Here is a 16,576-nt window from a genome sequence, read left to right on the forward strand (position 1 = left end):
ATTATCCTGATTGTGTTTCCACAATATTTTTTTCTGGCCGCTTGTAATATTTTCTCCTTGACCTGGGAACTCTGGAATCTGGCTATAATATTCCTAGGAGTTTTCCTTTCGGTATCTCTTTCAGGAAGTGATTGGTGGATTCATTCAATTTCTATTTTACCCTCTGGTTCTAGAATATCAGAGCAGTTTTCCTTGATAATTTCTTGAAAGATGATGTCTAGGCTTTTCCTTTGATCATAGTTTTCAGGTAGTCCAATAATTTTAAATTATCTCTCCTATATCTATTGTCCAGGTCAATTGTTTTTCCAATGAAATATTTCGCATTTTCTTCTATTTTTTTCATTCTTTTGTTTTGTAATTTCTTGTTTTCTCATAAAGTCATCAGCTTCCACTTGCTCGATTCTAATTTTTAAGAAATTATTTTCTTCAGTGAGCTTTTGGACCTCCTTTTCCATTTGACCAATTCTGCTTTTTAAGGCATTCTTCTCTTCATTGGCTTTTTGGACCTCTTTTACCATTTGGATGAGTCTATTTTTAAGGTGTTATTTTCTTCAGCATTTTTTTGGATCTCCTTTAGCAAGCTATTGACTCATTTTTCATGATTTCTTTGTATCACTCTCATTTTTCTTCCCAATTCTTCCTCTACTTCTCTTATTTGATTTTCAAAATCCTTTTTGAGCTCTTTCATAGCCTGAGACCAAGTCATATTTCTCTTGGAGGCTTTGGATGTACGAGCTTTGGCTTTATTGTCTTCTGGTTATATGTTTTGATCTTCTTTGTCACCAAAGTAAAATTCTATAGTCTGAGATTTTGCCTCTGTTTGCTCATGTTCTCAGCCAGTCACTTAACCTTTTAACTCTTTGTTAAAGTAGGTCTCTGCTTCCAGTGTGGAGGGTGTACAGTCCCAAACTTCAGGGGTTTCATGCAACTGTTTTCAGAGATACTTCTAGGAACCTGTAAATTTTCAGTTCCTCCAAGGAGGTATGATCAAAAGAAAGGTGTTTCCTCCTTTCCTGGCCTGTACTATGGTCTGTGAGTGACCCCAAGCACTCCTTTCTGCCATGGAACTATGAAAAGGATTCCCTCTCTACCACTACAAGCTCCACCATACCAGTGCTCCTCCTTGCCCCAGGACTGCCACCCACAACTTCAAAATAGATACAAGCAAGGGCAAAGCAATAGAATCCTGCCTGAGAGCCAGCAAAGAGATCCCTGCAATGCCCCTCTGATCAACCACTCAATCCCCCCCACCATCGGCGGGCCAAGAACTACAGAAGCAACTGCAGCTGCTGCGGCCACCACCCTGGTATGCACTAGGGCCAAGGCTGGACTGTGCTCTTCTCCCACTCAGGTCCAACAGAACTTTCCCACTGACCTACTAAATTGTTTTTGGTATTTGTGGATTGAGAAGTCTGGAAAACACCACAACTTCTTGTGTTTTAGTCTGCTGAGGCCTATTGCGAGTTTCCTCTGGCCCAGTCTTTGCCTGCGAGGTCCACACTGAACTGTGCTCCTCTCCCAGTAGGCAGTAACAGACCATCCCTATCAACTGTCCAGATTATCTTGGGCTGGAAAATTTGTTTCACTCTGTCTTTTTGTGGGTTCTGCTGCTCCAGAATTTGTTTAGAGTCATGCTTTACAGGTATTTGGAGGGATTTGGGGGAGATCTCAAGCAAGTCACTGCCTTTACTCCACCATCTTGGCTCTGCCATCCTCCCCAAGTACATGTTATTACGCCCACAGATGGTTACTTTTTGACAGACAGAACAGCATCATTGAAAAAAAAAGGAAAAAAAAGAAAAAAATTCAGGGCAATTGTGGAGTTATTATGGAAGAGATATTTCGGATTGATTATGTACCTTCTCTATTTTTTTCTCTTACCCACCTTCTTAATTACATAATTAACCTCTAATACATTATTTATTTTTCTATACTGCATTTCAGTAAGCTTACCAAAGACAAGGAAAACGTCTTTTTCTTCTTCTTTGGGTTCCCTAGAATGCCTTTTACATGAAGGGACTCACTTAACAAATGGTGGTTTTATAAATGGACAACCTTGCATGGGTATGTTTTTCTGTTAGAGTTGTTTGTGGCTAGAGATATGTGTTCATTCTTTATCCTTGCATCATTCTTCAAGGTCTCTGAACTCAGCAAGCATGTTTTCTACTCCTGTTATGATTTCCCACAGTTCATAGTTCATAGTATAGTTCTTTGAACACTGAGATTCTTCAGTGAACATTGTTGGCAGATAGATGTTCCAGAATGAATACCAGAGATGGGTTAATGACTTACAGCACCTTGAACGTAGATGGAACTTTTCAGGTCTTTCTGGTCCCAACCCCTCCTTAATGGAGGAATTTCTTCTAAAAGATCCTTGAATATTGATCAGTCAGCCCCATGATTGAATAAAATAAGTGATAGAGAGTTCACAATTGTTCAAGGCAGCCCTTTACATTACTGGTTCTTAATTAAATTTAGTTGTAAAAAAATCTTTCTTATACAGACTCAAAATCTGCCTTCATGTCACTTTCACCCTTTGATCCTAGTTCAGCCTTCAAGAAGCAGAGAAAACATATGTTCATCAATAAGACACCCTTCACATCTTTTATGTTAGGTTTTATACTTCATCCAAATCTTTTCTCCAGAAGCTATCATTTGAGGAAGCCAGTGGATGAGTTTTGTTTTGTTTTGGGGGGAGGGGGCAGTGTGTGTGTGTGTGTGTGTATGTGTGTGTGTGTGTGTGTGTGTGTGTATACAAAATTCACCTGGGACTTGGTCTTGGACCTAGAGATTAACTCTTGATGAAGAGCATCAAGGAAGTTAACTATGTACTCTGCAAAGGCCACATCTGGAAATATTGTATTGACTTTTGGGTGCTTACTATCTGTGTAACCTTGGACAACTGCTCTAACCTTTACATCCTCCCAGTTTCTTCATCTATAAAATAAGGTTGTTGAACTAGGTGACTTCTCAGTTCCCTTCTAGATGTAGTTCAGTGATTCTGTGATACTAAAGATGCAGTTATCCAACTCCACAGTTGAAGAATTCTAATGATGGAGAATTTCCCACTTTTCCACTGAAGATAATTGTACTTTTTGATAGCTCTGTTGGACTGAAATTGTCCTTCCATCACTTTTAGTTCTGTCCTCTGTGTTGAAACAAAAATAAACCCCATTCACCTTGAGATATTTGAAGGTAGCTATCATACCTACTATAAGTCTTCTCTTTTTCTGGCTAAGTAATACCAGGTCTTTCAAAAAATTCTCATGTGGCATGGTTTCTAACCTTCCTCAATCTCAGACTGTATTGTCTGGATGAGTTCAAACTTATCAGTAACACTCTTTCTAAACTGCAGTACCCAGAACTGAACACAATACTCTGAATTTGTTTTGATCAGAACAGACTTCCATTGGACTCTCACCATCTTATTCCAGTCAACTACAGCTCTGTTTATTCAACCTAAGATAATAATAGCTTTTGTGGCTGAAATATCACATTGTTGACTCATATTAAGCTTGAATTTCATGACATACTCTAGGCCTTTTACATATGTATTCTGTCTATCCATTTTGATCCAAATGTACAGTTGAATTTTTAGATGTGTTAGACTTTACATTTTATCCTAATTCAAATTCTTCTTCTTTTTTTTTTTTACTTCTACAACAAGTCTTTACAAAGAGATCCTTTTCTTCCACTGATATTCAGCATTAGATTCCACACTTGTGCCAGGCATATATTCTGACTATGTCTCTTATTCCTTGCTCATTTCTCCAATGGGTGGGCAGCTAGATAGATTATGCAAAATAAACTGAACTGACTGTTTTTGACTTCTGCTTTTACAAGGGAAAGACAACATAGGATGTGAAAAAATTGAACATGTGCTAGGTAGGTGCCTTCTGAGGTTCCTTTTCCAACTCTGAGCTTCTATGATTCTGTTAGTAAGAGAGAGGTATCTAGGTGCCTGGTGCAGTGAATGGAACACTAGGTCTGAGGTCAGGGATACCTGAGTCTAAGACATTTACTAGCAATGTGACTCTGGGCAAGTCACTGTTTGCCTCAGTTTTCTCATCTGTCAAATGCAGAAAACAATAGCACCTACTTCTCACAGTTGTTGCAAGGATAAAATAAGATAATAATGGTAAAGCACTTAGCACAGTGCTTAGAACCTAATAAGTGTTGTATAAATATTACCTGTTATTAACTATTATTATTCACTCCCTGGCTTTATACCACTAGAACCTGCATCCTAACCTTTCTGTTGTATGATATGGTGGAAAGAGTATTGAACTGAGTATCGGGACTTAGTTTCTTGGATTTATTCAATAAGTACTTATTGATCACTGTATTACATTGTATTAGGTGCCAAGGATGAAATGATACAAAGCCAACAGCAAAATAACAACACAACAACAAATATCAAAATAGCCTCTGTCTTCAGGGATCTTACTGAGGGGCCCCAGCTCTGCCCACTAAAGTTTGACACTCTTGAACAAGTAATTTTTTAATTCTTTGAGTCTCAGTTTCTTCATCTGTAAAATAGGTATAATTATCCCTATTCCATTTTCCTGTTTGAGAATCAAATGCTCCTTTAGTCGGCAGTTTCTATCTTATCTTTGTTCCCTCAGTCCCTAGTTTTGTATATAATACATCCTTAAAATATGATTTTAATAGAATAGAAGAGAATTAAGGCAAGTCAAGGAAGTTAATATGTTTCTAAGACATAAAATACCTTTATAAATATTTTAATATTTGACAAATGGAGGAAAAAGTAAAATGACATAGAGTATGGTACTCAATCACTTCACCCCCCCATCCCATCCAACCCTAAATAGAGTGGTGGGAAAGCTAAGATTAGCATTAAGAGCCTTTATTCAGATCACCACACCATACTATAGAAAACAACTGCATTTCTATGAATTGGGCGGTGTTTTCAGTAGCCACAGAGGTTTTTTTTTTTCATTTAGGAAGTGGTGGCCCTTCCTGATATGTCACCTGCTAAAAGGTTATATTAGTCATGTATTGGTCCAAGTTTGTTTGTTTTTTTTGGGGGGGAGGTAATGGTGGTGGTAGAGAAAAGATGAGGAACTATGCATCAATATCACTTCCAACCAATCATCTTGCATACAACAGTGGAGGTGTGGTGGAAAGAGTAAGGATTTTGCAGTCAGAACTCTGAAGTTTGAATCTAATCTCTGTCACAAAATCTGTGTGTAGCCTTGAGTAAGTAACTGAGGACTGTGAACTTTGGTTTTCTCATTTCTAAAATTAAATGTTGAACCAGATGATACTTAAGGTTTCTAGAAACTATAAATCCTGTAAGCCCTGTGTATATCCTCATGGAGAGGAACTGTAACTCTTTTGAGTTGAAAATTCTGATATCATACAGGCCCTAGAACTGCTATATAAGTCACTCGATGGATATCATCTTATTTATCTATAGAATCAGGGTTATGGGCTATTCCAGGACTAAAGGGAGTTCATTGTTTGAGGATTGAGATACTACTAGTTGTCTGTAGTAGACAAATTGTTTTACTGCTTATTATAATTGAGGATTAGCCTCTAATAGTGACTCCTGCTATCTTGTTTGCTCTGGTCTATTGGATCAATAATTTTGAATCAGTCAGCAGGTAGTTACTGAGCATTTATTAAACACCTACTGTATTCCAGGTAGTATGCTGAATGCTAGGGATATAAAGGAAGGCAAAAAGCAGGCCTTGCTGTCAAGAAGCTCAGTTTAATGGGAGGAAACAACATGAAAACAAACAAGATATGAACAGGATGTTCATATATACAAACAAGATATGAACAGGCTAAATTAGAGATAATCAACAAATGGAAGCCATTAGCATTAACTGGCATCAGAGAAGGCTTCCTGCAGAAAGTGAGATTGTAGCTGGGATTGAAGGAAGCCAGAGGAAGCCAAGATGAAGAGAAATAGGAGTATATATGAGAAATGGTATGAAGGTAAAATTGACAGTCCTTAGTCATAGATAGGACATATTGAATGAGAGAAAATGAGGAAGGCCTTTCTCATCTGGAAGCCAAGGAAGAAAGAAAGAGGCATCTTTCCAAGTCTAACCCTAATTGATCTAGTTTGAAGAGAGTAGAAGTCTGAAGCCCAGGAGAAAATATTGAATTGTAGAGTCTCTGGGAGAGATGCCCAAACCAAGGCACTAAGTTCCCACATTTAGACCTGAGGAATAGTAGAAACAAATTCCATGAGGCTGAAGCATTCATCCCTAAGTATGACTTTGTCAAATTATATCCTCCAATGGAGAACATGAGAAAACATCCAAGAAAAAAGTTAAGCAGGATAAGGTGATGGTGATATGTAGGCTTAGTTTTGAAGACCATTCATTGAAGATTGTAAATTTCTTTTGTAATTTGTTGTTGTATCCCCTTTGTGAAGTAATGTGATGTTGTGGTCAGAGTGTTAGGCTTGGAGTCAGAGAGAAGTGAGTTTCAATCATGCCTCAGATACTTATTCTCTGTGTGACCCTGGGCAAGTCACTTAAATTCCTTGTCCTCAGTTTTCTCATCTGTAAAATGAGGGGCTTAGACAGGATAACCTCAAGACCCCTTCTAGCTTGAAGTCATTATTATATGATCAAAAGTTGCAGACAAGGTGCTGACCAGCACTGGCACTAATAGTTTTTCATACCAATGAAATCAGAAGTCTAATCTAAAATAATAACAATAATAGTAACAATCCTCTTCCTCCTCCTTCTTTAAAATGAGCCAATCAGGACAAAAGAAAATAACTGTGTTCTCTCCTGAGTCCTAATCCAGGACATAAGAAACCATATCTGGAAAAGACAGTAGTTACAGAAAGATAGCAACCAGGAAAAGGGCCAGGGAAACAAGCCCTGTGACTCACAGGTGGAAGAAAGAGGATACCCCATGGGATTGCTAAGTGCCCTATTCCCCAAGCACCACAGATATGAATAGAGATTTCCCTCTAGAGAACTCATTATCATAACCAAAAGTCATTTACATTTCTGTACTTCCAGGACCTGTCACTTACTTGGGTGTGGGTACTCCCTCCAGCTATGAAGATGACAGATTCTATGCAATTTAGGAAACTCTTGCTATGGTCAAAAGATGAATCATCCTGTGATGAATCTGGTGGTGAAGCCCTACAACCTTATTAAAATATATTTTCAACAATGAATATGAAATCGCTCCATCCCTGAGACCATATAATCAAAGCCTTACTGGCTTAGTAGAAGCTGAGAGATATAATGTTCTGCTGGCTTAGTACCTGAGCATCTAGGACACCTGTCTCACAAGATGAGTTCATGTGGATGTTACTCATACAACATAAAAACATATCCGGTATCATTTTATGCATATGCATGAGGAGCAAAGGCTCTGTCTAGGCATCACTAGATGTATTCATTGCTTTTACAAGTGTTAGAGTCTCAGTTCACACACTAGCTATGTAACCTTTGGTAGGTCACTTGTCCTCATCTAGGGAAGTTGCACCAGATGATCCCTAGCTCTGTCTACACAAAAGAACAGATGCAAAAGGCATAGAATGCTAGAGTTTGAAGAGATGTTAGAATGTGAAAGCTAGACATTCAGTCAACAGTCAACAAGTACTATGTGCTATCCACCAAACTAAGTGCTAGGGTTACCAAGAAAGACAAAAAACTGTCATTGTTCTCAAGGAGCTCACAGTCTAATGGGGGAGACATCATACAAACAACTATGTGCAAATAAGCCATATAGAGGATAAATTGGGGATAATCAATAAAGGGATGACATGGGCATTAAGGGTTAGCAGGAAAGGCTTTTTATAGAAGGTTAGATTTGCTGGAAGGTGAAGGAAACCAGGGAAGCCAGGAGGCAGAGATGAGGAAGAGCATTCCACGAATAAGGGACAGACAGTGAAAATGCCTAGAATTGGTGGATGAAATATCTTGTTGAAGGAACAGCAAGGAGGTCAGAGGTTAGTGTCATTGAATTGTGGAGTAAATGGGATAAGGTGGCAAAATAAGGTTTAAGAATATGGGAAAAGTAGGAGGAGGCCAGGCTATGAAGGGCTTTATACAGGAATTTGGAGATTACCTAGCCTACTTCCTCTCACTTAACACATGAGGAATTTGAGACCCAGAATGTTTTAACTATTAGAATTGACACTAGGAGTTAGGTGTTTCACTTCTCAGGCACGTGGTCCAGTCGCTATATTCCAATGCCTTCCCTTCTTGCATTCCCATTTTTGAGTAGCTTAGAAAGGAATTGACATGTACTAGGGTAGATAGAAAGCAAGACAGAATACTATATAGTACATTGGGTAGGGTATTAAACTTGGAGTCAGGAAGACCTAAATTTCAATCCTGCCTCAGGCACTTCCTAAGCTGTGGGACAATGGGCAAGTAAATTTAATCTTTTAGCCTCAATTTTTTCATTTTTAAAATGGAACTAATAATAGTACCTATCTCACAAGGTTGTTGTAAGTATATAATGAAATAGCATAGGCAAAGCTCTTTGACAGCCTTAAAGTGCTACATAAATGCTGGTTATTCCAATGAAATCAAATAAGCAAGGAAAGATTAATTAAGCACTCGCTGTGTGCCAAGCTCTTGTGCTAAATGTTGGGAATGCAAAGGTAAAATTGAGCCATCTCTCTGAAATTTAAATTCTGATAGGGAAGCTGACATATACATATGTAAACATATAGATAATATATACAAGATGGACATAAGGTCATTTTGAGAAAAGAGTGCACTCAGGCAAATGATTAGGAAATACAAATTAAAGCACAGCTAGCTCTTGGTGTCTGTGGGACAATGATAAGATGTTGGCTTGAAATTCATAAAAATATAAAACTAATATTTTCTATTTCTCTTTCCTCAAGGATCAGCTGTGTCTACCTCTGGGCCTCTCATGGCAGTTGTTTTTTTTGTTTTTTTCTGGTGTTTTTTGGTTGTTTTGTAGACCTCTGGCTATTTCCATTGTGGCGCTCTGCTCAGAATGAAGATATACACATATGACTGCTAAAGGAGGTGGATCAGTAATATGAAAAGACTGAAGGGCAGCTGATAGACAGCTCAAGTTCAGTACTTTTATGCATAGGATGTTAAAAGGACTAGAAGGTCCCCAGCCTTTTGGGTTGATTACTACGGAAAGACACTGTGAAGCATCACAGTGGTTGAGAAGTTGGAGAGAATACACATGCTGATAAGAAGACAAATCCATTGAAGCACTGAATTAAGGAAAAGTGGTGTTACACTTTATTTCCCCTTTTTAAATTTTTTGTTCATTTTTTTTAGGGGAGGATAAGCGGAAGTTACTAGTGAACAATGGGGCATGAAAATGCTGAGCAGAATGGAGAAGAAGAAAGCAAGAGATCTGAATAGTTTGGATAAGCTAGATAAACAGCTTTATAAGAGATGAAAGTTTCCCTGCTAAGCCTTCTAGAGCCAAAAGATTGAAATGATAGTAATAACAGGCTGAGGAGGTTGGAGGAGGAGGAGGTTCCTGCCCAAATCCCCTCTCCTGGCCACTACCTATTCCATAACTGCAAGACTCAGTCCATGTGCCAAAGAATTACTTATACCTTAGGTGAGCTTAGTAATGAGATGCATTGCTCCATGATGTAGTGAGATTTTCATCACTGGAGTTGTTCAAGTGAAGACTGAAGGACCACATCTTGGGGATGTCGGAGGGAGGGTGCATTCCTGCATGGAAGGGGTGGGGAACCTGTGGCCTTGAGGCCACATGTGGCCTTCTAGGTTTTTGAGTGTGGCCTTTTGACCGTGTTCAAGTTTTGCAGAACAAATCCTTTTATTAAGGGGATTTGTTCTGTGAAGTTTGGATTCAGTCAAAGGGCTGCACTTGAGGACCTAGAGAATCACATATGGCCTTAAGGCCACAGGTTACACAGCCCTGCTCCATGGTATGAAAAATTGGACTAAATGACTTTTGTAGTACCTTCCAACTAGATACTATAAATAGAATGCTGTAAGAAAGCATTAGCTGCAAGTATTTGAAACTAGAGATGAAACCTTTTCTCTAATTAGGGTTTGGATCAATATTTGTTTTTAAGTGTAAGATGGCATTTTCCATTCCTTTCTCAGAAATAAGGTTTCCAGGCCAATTTGTCAGAGACAGTGGGAGGTGAAGCAAAGTCATTTGCCCAGAGGCTGCCAAGGTACTCTCCCATTGCCTTAGAAACTCCAGGAGTGAGTCACCACCATGCAGATCAACACATACCATACTCTTCATACCTCTTCCCTCCCCAGCTCTAATTTGACTTTAAAAGGTCTCCTTAGAAATGAGTACTAATAACAGTACTTCAAAGTTTTTCTAATGTTTTATTTTTGAGGCTTTGAAGTACCTTTTAGCAATTTGAATTATATCACAAGAGAATTAGTCATGCTGTAGACCCCCAGAGTGAACTCCCAGTATACCTTCTCTAAGCATTTCTGCTGATTTACTTGGAGAATTTGTGGGCAGTTGTAGAGAAATGATAGAGGTACAAGCAACTATTCTTGACTGAATCCATATCTGCTGAAAACCCAGTTATGGTTCCTCTCTGTCCTGAGTAAGTATAGGATCTTAATACATCTTTACTTTTCTGACATTGAATGGGATGCAGATGATCAGTTGAAGAAACTGGGAATATTTTACTTAGAGAAGACTTGAGATAAAGACTGAGAGGAGATTTTGAAGGTTGTTCACGTAGAATAAATGGATGAAAGAAGGAATGAATAAAAAAGAAATCTTTATTAACTATTTTTCTGTGTGCAAACCAAGTAGAAGAAGGATTAAATAGCTATGCTTAGGCCCACAGATCAGAATTAGAAGCAATCAATGGAAAGTTAAAGAGAGATAGATTTTGGCTAGATGTAAGGAAAACCTTGAGCTATCCCAAAGTAGGATGGGTTACATCAGAAAGTGGTGAATTGCAGCTAGGTGGTGCAAGTGGATAGAGTTCTGGCCTTGGAGTTAGGAGGATCTGAGTTCAAATACAGCCTCAGACACTTGACACCTACTAGATGTGTGACCTTGGGCAAATCACTTAATCCTGATTGCCTCACCAAAAAAAGCATAAAATAAAATAAACAAAGCGGTGAATCTCCGTTCCCTGGAGGCCTTTGAGTGAAGGCTGTATGTTCCTTTGTCAAGGATGATGAATCAGGCACCTTTAGGTAAGGAGAAGGAAGAGGTTAACAGCTGTCATTTCTATTGTTCTTTAAGGTTTACAAAGCAGTTTGCACACATTATCTCATTTTATCCTTACTGAGACTTTGAAAGGCATAGGATCATATATATTAAAAGCTAGAAGGGACTTCCTTTCAGTAGATCACTTTTTCTAATGCCCTCCTTTTACAAATAAAGACATTGAGGCACCAAAAAGGTTAAATAATTTCTCTAATATCAGACAGGTAAAAAGTAGCAGAGCCAGGATTCAAACTCTGTCCTAGTAACTCCAAGCTCATTGAACCAAAGTGACTCTATGAGGAAGGTGTTATGATTTTGCCCATTTTGTAGATGAAGAAACTGAGGCTGAAAAAAGTTAAGTGACTCTCCCAGGGATACACTGCTAGTAAGTATCTGAGTTGGAATTCAAATTCAGGTCTTTCTGAGTCACTTCAGTGACTTCTATGGTTCCCCCCTACTCTGTAATTTTGAGGTAGACATGAAAAAGAACCATTTGATGAGTTCATTTATGGTGCTATATTGCTGGCCAAATGAGGACCAACTCAGTGTCATAGGAATGGTTATAAGGTGGACCGGAAAGCTAAACAGGAGAGATGCAGAGGAATAATATACATCCAAGCCACGCAAGAAGTTAAGTTCAATTTTATCAGGGGAAGCAAAGACCAGGGAAGCTATCTCCAGAGTTTTGCTAATAACCATTCCACATGTAGGTGGCACAGTGGATAAAGCTCTAGACCTAAAGTCAGGAAGATTCCTCTTCATGAGTTCAAATCTGACCTTAGACACTTACTTGCTGTGTGACCCTGGACAAGTGACTTAACCTTGTTTTCCTTGGTTCCTCATCTGCAAAATGAGCTGGAGAAGGAAATGGCAAACCATTCCATATCTCTGCCAAGAAAACCCCAAGTGGAATCATGAGGAGTCAGGCATGACTGAAATAACAAAGTCCGCATGCAGAATTGTATTGCAGTATCATAGATTTAGAGTTGGAAGGGACCTTCAAGGTTATATAGTTCAACTCCTTTTTATTGATGAGGAAACTGAGAAAAGTAGCTCAAAATTATATAGCTACTTAAATCTTGTAAAGTTCCTTATATATGTTATGTAATATACATTAACTCACTTTCTCTTCACATATACCTTATGATTTAGATGTTAGTATTATTCCCATTTTACAGATTAAAAAAAAACTGAAGCTGAGAGAGATTACATTCTTTGACCATGGTCACACAACTCATAAGTATCAGAAGTAGGATTTAAACCCAGGTCTTCCTCACACCAGGTCCAACACTGTCTCCATTACACTCGTTGCCTCAGAGGTCCTAATTTAAGTCATAAGTCAGAAGTCATGAAGTAGCCCGGATTATAGAACAGATATTTGAGGTTAGATTCTCTGACTCCAAATCTAGGACTCTTTTCACAGCTCCATATTTCTTCTTCTTGCTATCATCTCAGAATTTGTAATAGAAGACTTTCATCAGATTATTCTATTATTGTTGATATTTGTGGTTAAGTACCCAAGTGGTTCTCAAACTTTTTTGATCTTAAGACCCTTTCACACTTTTAAACATTATTGAAGTCCCTTTCAAAAACTTTAGTTTATGTGGGCTTTATCAATATTTATCATATTAGAGATTAAAACTGATAAATTAAAAAAATTAACTCAACTAAATAATAATAAATTACATGTTAATGTAAATTACATATTTTTATGAAGAATAGCTATATTTTCCAAAATAAAAACATTAGTGAGAATAATTGCATTACTTTATTTTTTCCCTCAAATCTTTTTAATGCCTAGTTTGATAGAAGACAGCTAGATTCTCACGTCTCCTTCCAAATTTATTTTACTAAGATATGTTGTTATGGTTGAAGTATATGAAGAAAATTCAACATTAGACAAGTAGTTGGAAAAGGAATGAGTTTTAAGGCAAATAATTTCTCCATATTGTTATGATGATAGTTTTGACTTTGTAGATTCCCTGTGTAAGAGTCTATGATCCCGTGCTATGAGAAGTACTGGTTTAGAGCATCTTAATAAACAGCATAAAGACACATTAACTTAGTCCCCTTGTTTGTACTAACATTTCTCACTATTAAGTTCTCCATTATCACTTATGCCATTCCATTTCACATTGATTCAGCTTGTTTTACAATGTCCAAGCCTAGATGTCTGAAAAAAAAAAAGATTCAGGGTGTCCCAATGTCGTGTTCAATCATTCTTCCATTCAACAACTATTAATCATTAAGCATCTACTGTGGGCAAAGAGCTGTGCTAACAGTACTAAGATGAAATTTTGGGGATGCCTTTTTGAAATTCAGACAAACTGAGTTAAAGTTTGGAAGGGTCAAAAAGACCTTGAAATATACAGAAGTAGTACAGTGGATAACCCTGAATTCATATCTGACCTCAGACACTGGGATGATAATATTGATACCCCCTATTCAAAATAACTAGCATTTATTCAGTTCATTGTGATTTGATGGGTATCAGCGATTGTATTAGTGAAATAGAATAGGATTAAGTTAATTATATTTGTTAATACTCTTAAGATAAAGAGTTATGAATGATTAATCCACCATGTATTGATTATTATATTGCTTATATTTATCAGCTAGATACATATTGTTAGTTAGAAATGTAATAAAAGTGCAATTGCTGTACTACTCCCTTCCCCCACTTTGTAATGTGCTGTAATAAGATTCATTTGCTGGTGCAATACCCTCCTACCTCTATGAATAAGTGCTATATACTCCTCAGTGACCTTTGTTTCAAAACCACAATTTCCTTGGACCCTAGAATACTGTTTATGAAACATTAGGGTCTTTTGGTTGTTGTCCTTCATTCTTGAAGAGGACCAAAAATGACACCACTATGTTACAATCAAGTTACAGTTCATCCAACTGTGGCTGATCAGAACAATATGAGCATGGAATGTTCTACCAAAGGTTAGGCACAAATGGTCTGTGTGAACATTTGGGGTGGATTCTCTAAATTTGTGCATCTCAGGTTTCTTTTTAGCTTCAATTCTTCTTTGCTCATAGAGCACAACACCTTCTCTGATGAGGATACACCATCCTAGGCGGTCCTGTGCCAGTGTCTCCCATGTCACACAATTAATTCCAAAGTTCTTCAGAGGGATCTTGAGAGTGTCGTTGTATCACTTTTTCTGACCATCACGTGAATTCACACCTTGTGTGAATTCTCCATAAAAGTCTTTTTGGGAAGCTTGCATTTGGCAGTTGAACAATGTGGACAGTACATTGCAGTTGTTCTCTTTGCAATAGAGTTTGAATACACACTGGCTCTCAGATAGATGACCATACTCCAGGTGAAGGATCAGCCTATTAAAGAGGACTCTGGCAAGAAACTTGCCAGCAATGACTAAGAGAGAGGACCACTCCCCTGTGATTGTCACAGGATAATCTATTTCCTTTACCTTTATAGAGACAGAAAATGGAGGTGTCCTTGAATACAGTTTATTTTGAGAAAATACTTCAGTGTCTGATGTCTTATCCTGCCAGGTGATCTTCAGAATCTTCCTAAGACAATTCAAATGGAAGCAAGTCAGTTTCCTAGCATGACACTGGTATTCTCTCAGCACAACAGCTCTGTAGACCTTAAGTTTGGTAGTCAGTCTAATACCTCTTCTCTACCACACTTTCCTTCGGAGTCTCCCAAACGTTGAGCTAGCTCTGGAAATGCATGTATCAACTTCATTAACAATGTGTACATCCCTAGATAGTATACTGCCAAGATAAGTGAACCTATAAAAGGCATTCAAAACTTTTCCATTTGCTTTGCCAAATGGTTCTACATATAGATGATACGGTGTTAATTGTTAGGCCAAAATTAGCACAAGCTTCAGAGAATCAATTCATATGGATTGTTGAGAGCTGAATCTCAGTTTCAGAGGCTGCATTGAATATACAATCATCTACAAACAGAACATCATGCACCAACTTTCCCTCTACTTTGGTCATTGGTCGTAGCCTTTTCAAGTTGAAGAATTTACCATCGGTGCGGTAGCTGACCTTGATGCCATGTTCATCCTCATTGAAAATATTTGACAACATGGCTGAAAACATCATGCTAATAAGCATGGGAGCAAGCACACAGCCTTGTTTCACTCCTTTGGTTACTCCGTGGGAAAGTGCAAGAGCATCATCCATTATCCAGAACCTGGACAAGCATGCCATCGTGAAACTGATGTATAATACTAACGAACTTCTCTAGGCAACCAAATTTTGACATAATTTTCCATAAGCCCTCAAAACTGACAGTATCAAAGGCTTTGGTCAGATTTGCAAATGTTGTGTATAGACCTCAGTTCTGCTCTTGGCATTTCTCCTGGAGTTGTCAGGCATCAAACACATATCACCATTCCTTGGCCCTTTCTGAAGCCACACTGGCTCTCAGATAGATGACCATCCTCCAGGTGAAGGATTAGCCTATTAAAGAGGACTCTGGCAAGAAACTTGCCAGCAATGACTAAGAGAGAGGACCACTCCCCCGTGATTGTCACAGGATAATCTATTTCCTTTACCTTTATAGAGACAGAAAATGGAGGTGTCCTTGAACTCCTGGTGGATAATCTCCTTTTGCTATATAATCTGGAAAATTTTAGTCAAGTTTTATATGAGCAATGAACCTCTCACCTCCTAAATCCCAGCTGGAATAGAATCAACAACAGGTGCTTTGCCACACAAAAGGAGCCTAATGGCACCTTCTCTAGCCCGTTCCTCACACCAGGAGATGAGCAGTGTGATCCTTACAAGGCTGCTCAGACCCCCAGGGGCTGCCAAATCCCACTGCAGCTTCCAGTGGGAAGAAGACCCTATGACCTGTGCTGCCTGTGTACAGGGTTGTGACTACAATTCCCAGTGTGTCTGCACCTGCTGGCTCATCACTTGCCTGTTTCCACAGGACTTTGAGATAAGTAAAAATGGTAAAATGGTATGGGTAAATGTTTTGTGATTTGTGCATAAATTGGATTTAACTGAGGTAGAATTGCACGAAGGCATCAGCCTCACTCTCTCTTCCAGAGTCATCACCCAGTAACAAGACATAGTCAAGATGACTGGTAATGGCTGGAGATACAGTGGATGACCTTGACGTCTTTGATGTCTAAACAAGCTCTAAGCCCTCAACAATGCTTCAGCTGCCTTCAGGGCCGTTGGAACAAATTGTTCTGTCCATTCCACCAGGGGAAATCTTCACACGCTTGGGGTAGACATCCCCTAACTCACTGATGAGTTCAAGACCCCTCAGTTACCCTTAACCTGGTCTGCCAAAATGGTTTACTGGGATGTGGCCACTGTGCATTCCCTCCTTGGAGCCACAGATGAGAGCTGGTTGGCTAAGGAGGACACCGAAGGTAGAAAGCAGCTCTGAAAAGGGCTTGGC

This window comes from Vombatus ursinus, unplaced genomic scaffold, assembly GCF_900497805.2.
Source record: "Vombatus ursinus unplaced genomic scaffold, bare-nosed wombat genome assembly UNPS02014973.1, whole genome shotgun sequence".
In the NCBI taxonomy this organism is placed as follows: domain Eukaryota; kingdom Metazoa; phylum Chordata; class Mammalia; order Diprotodontia; family Vombatidae; genus Vombatus; species Vombatus ursinus.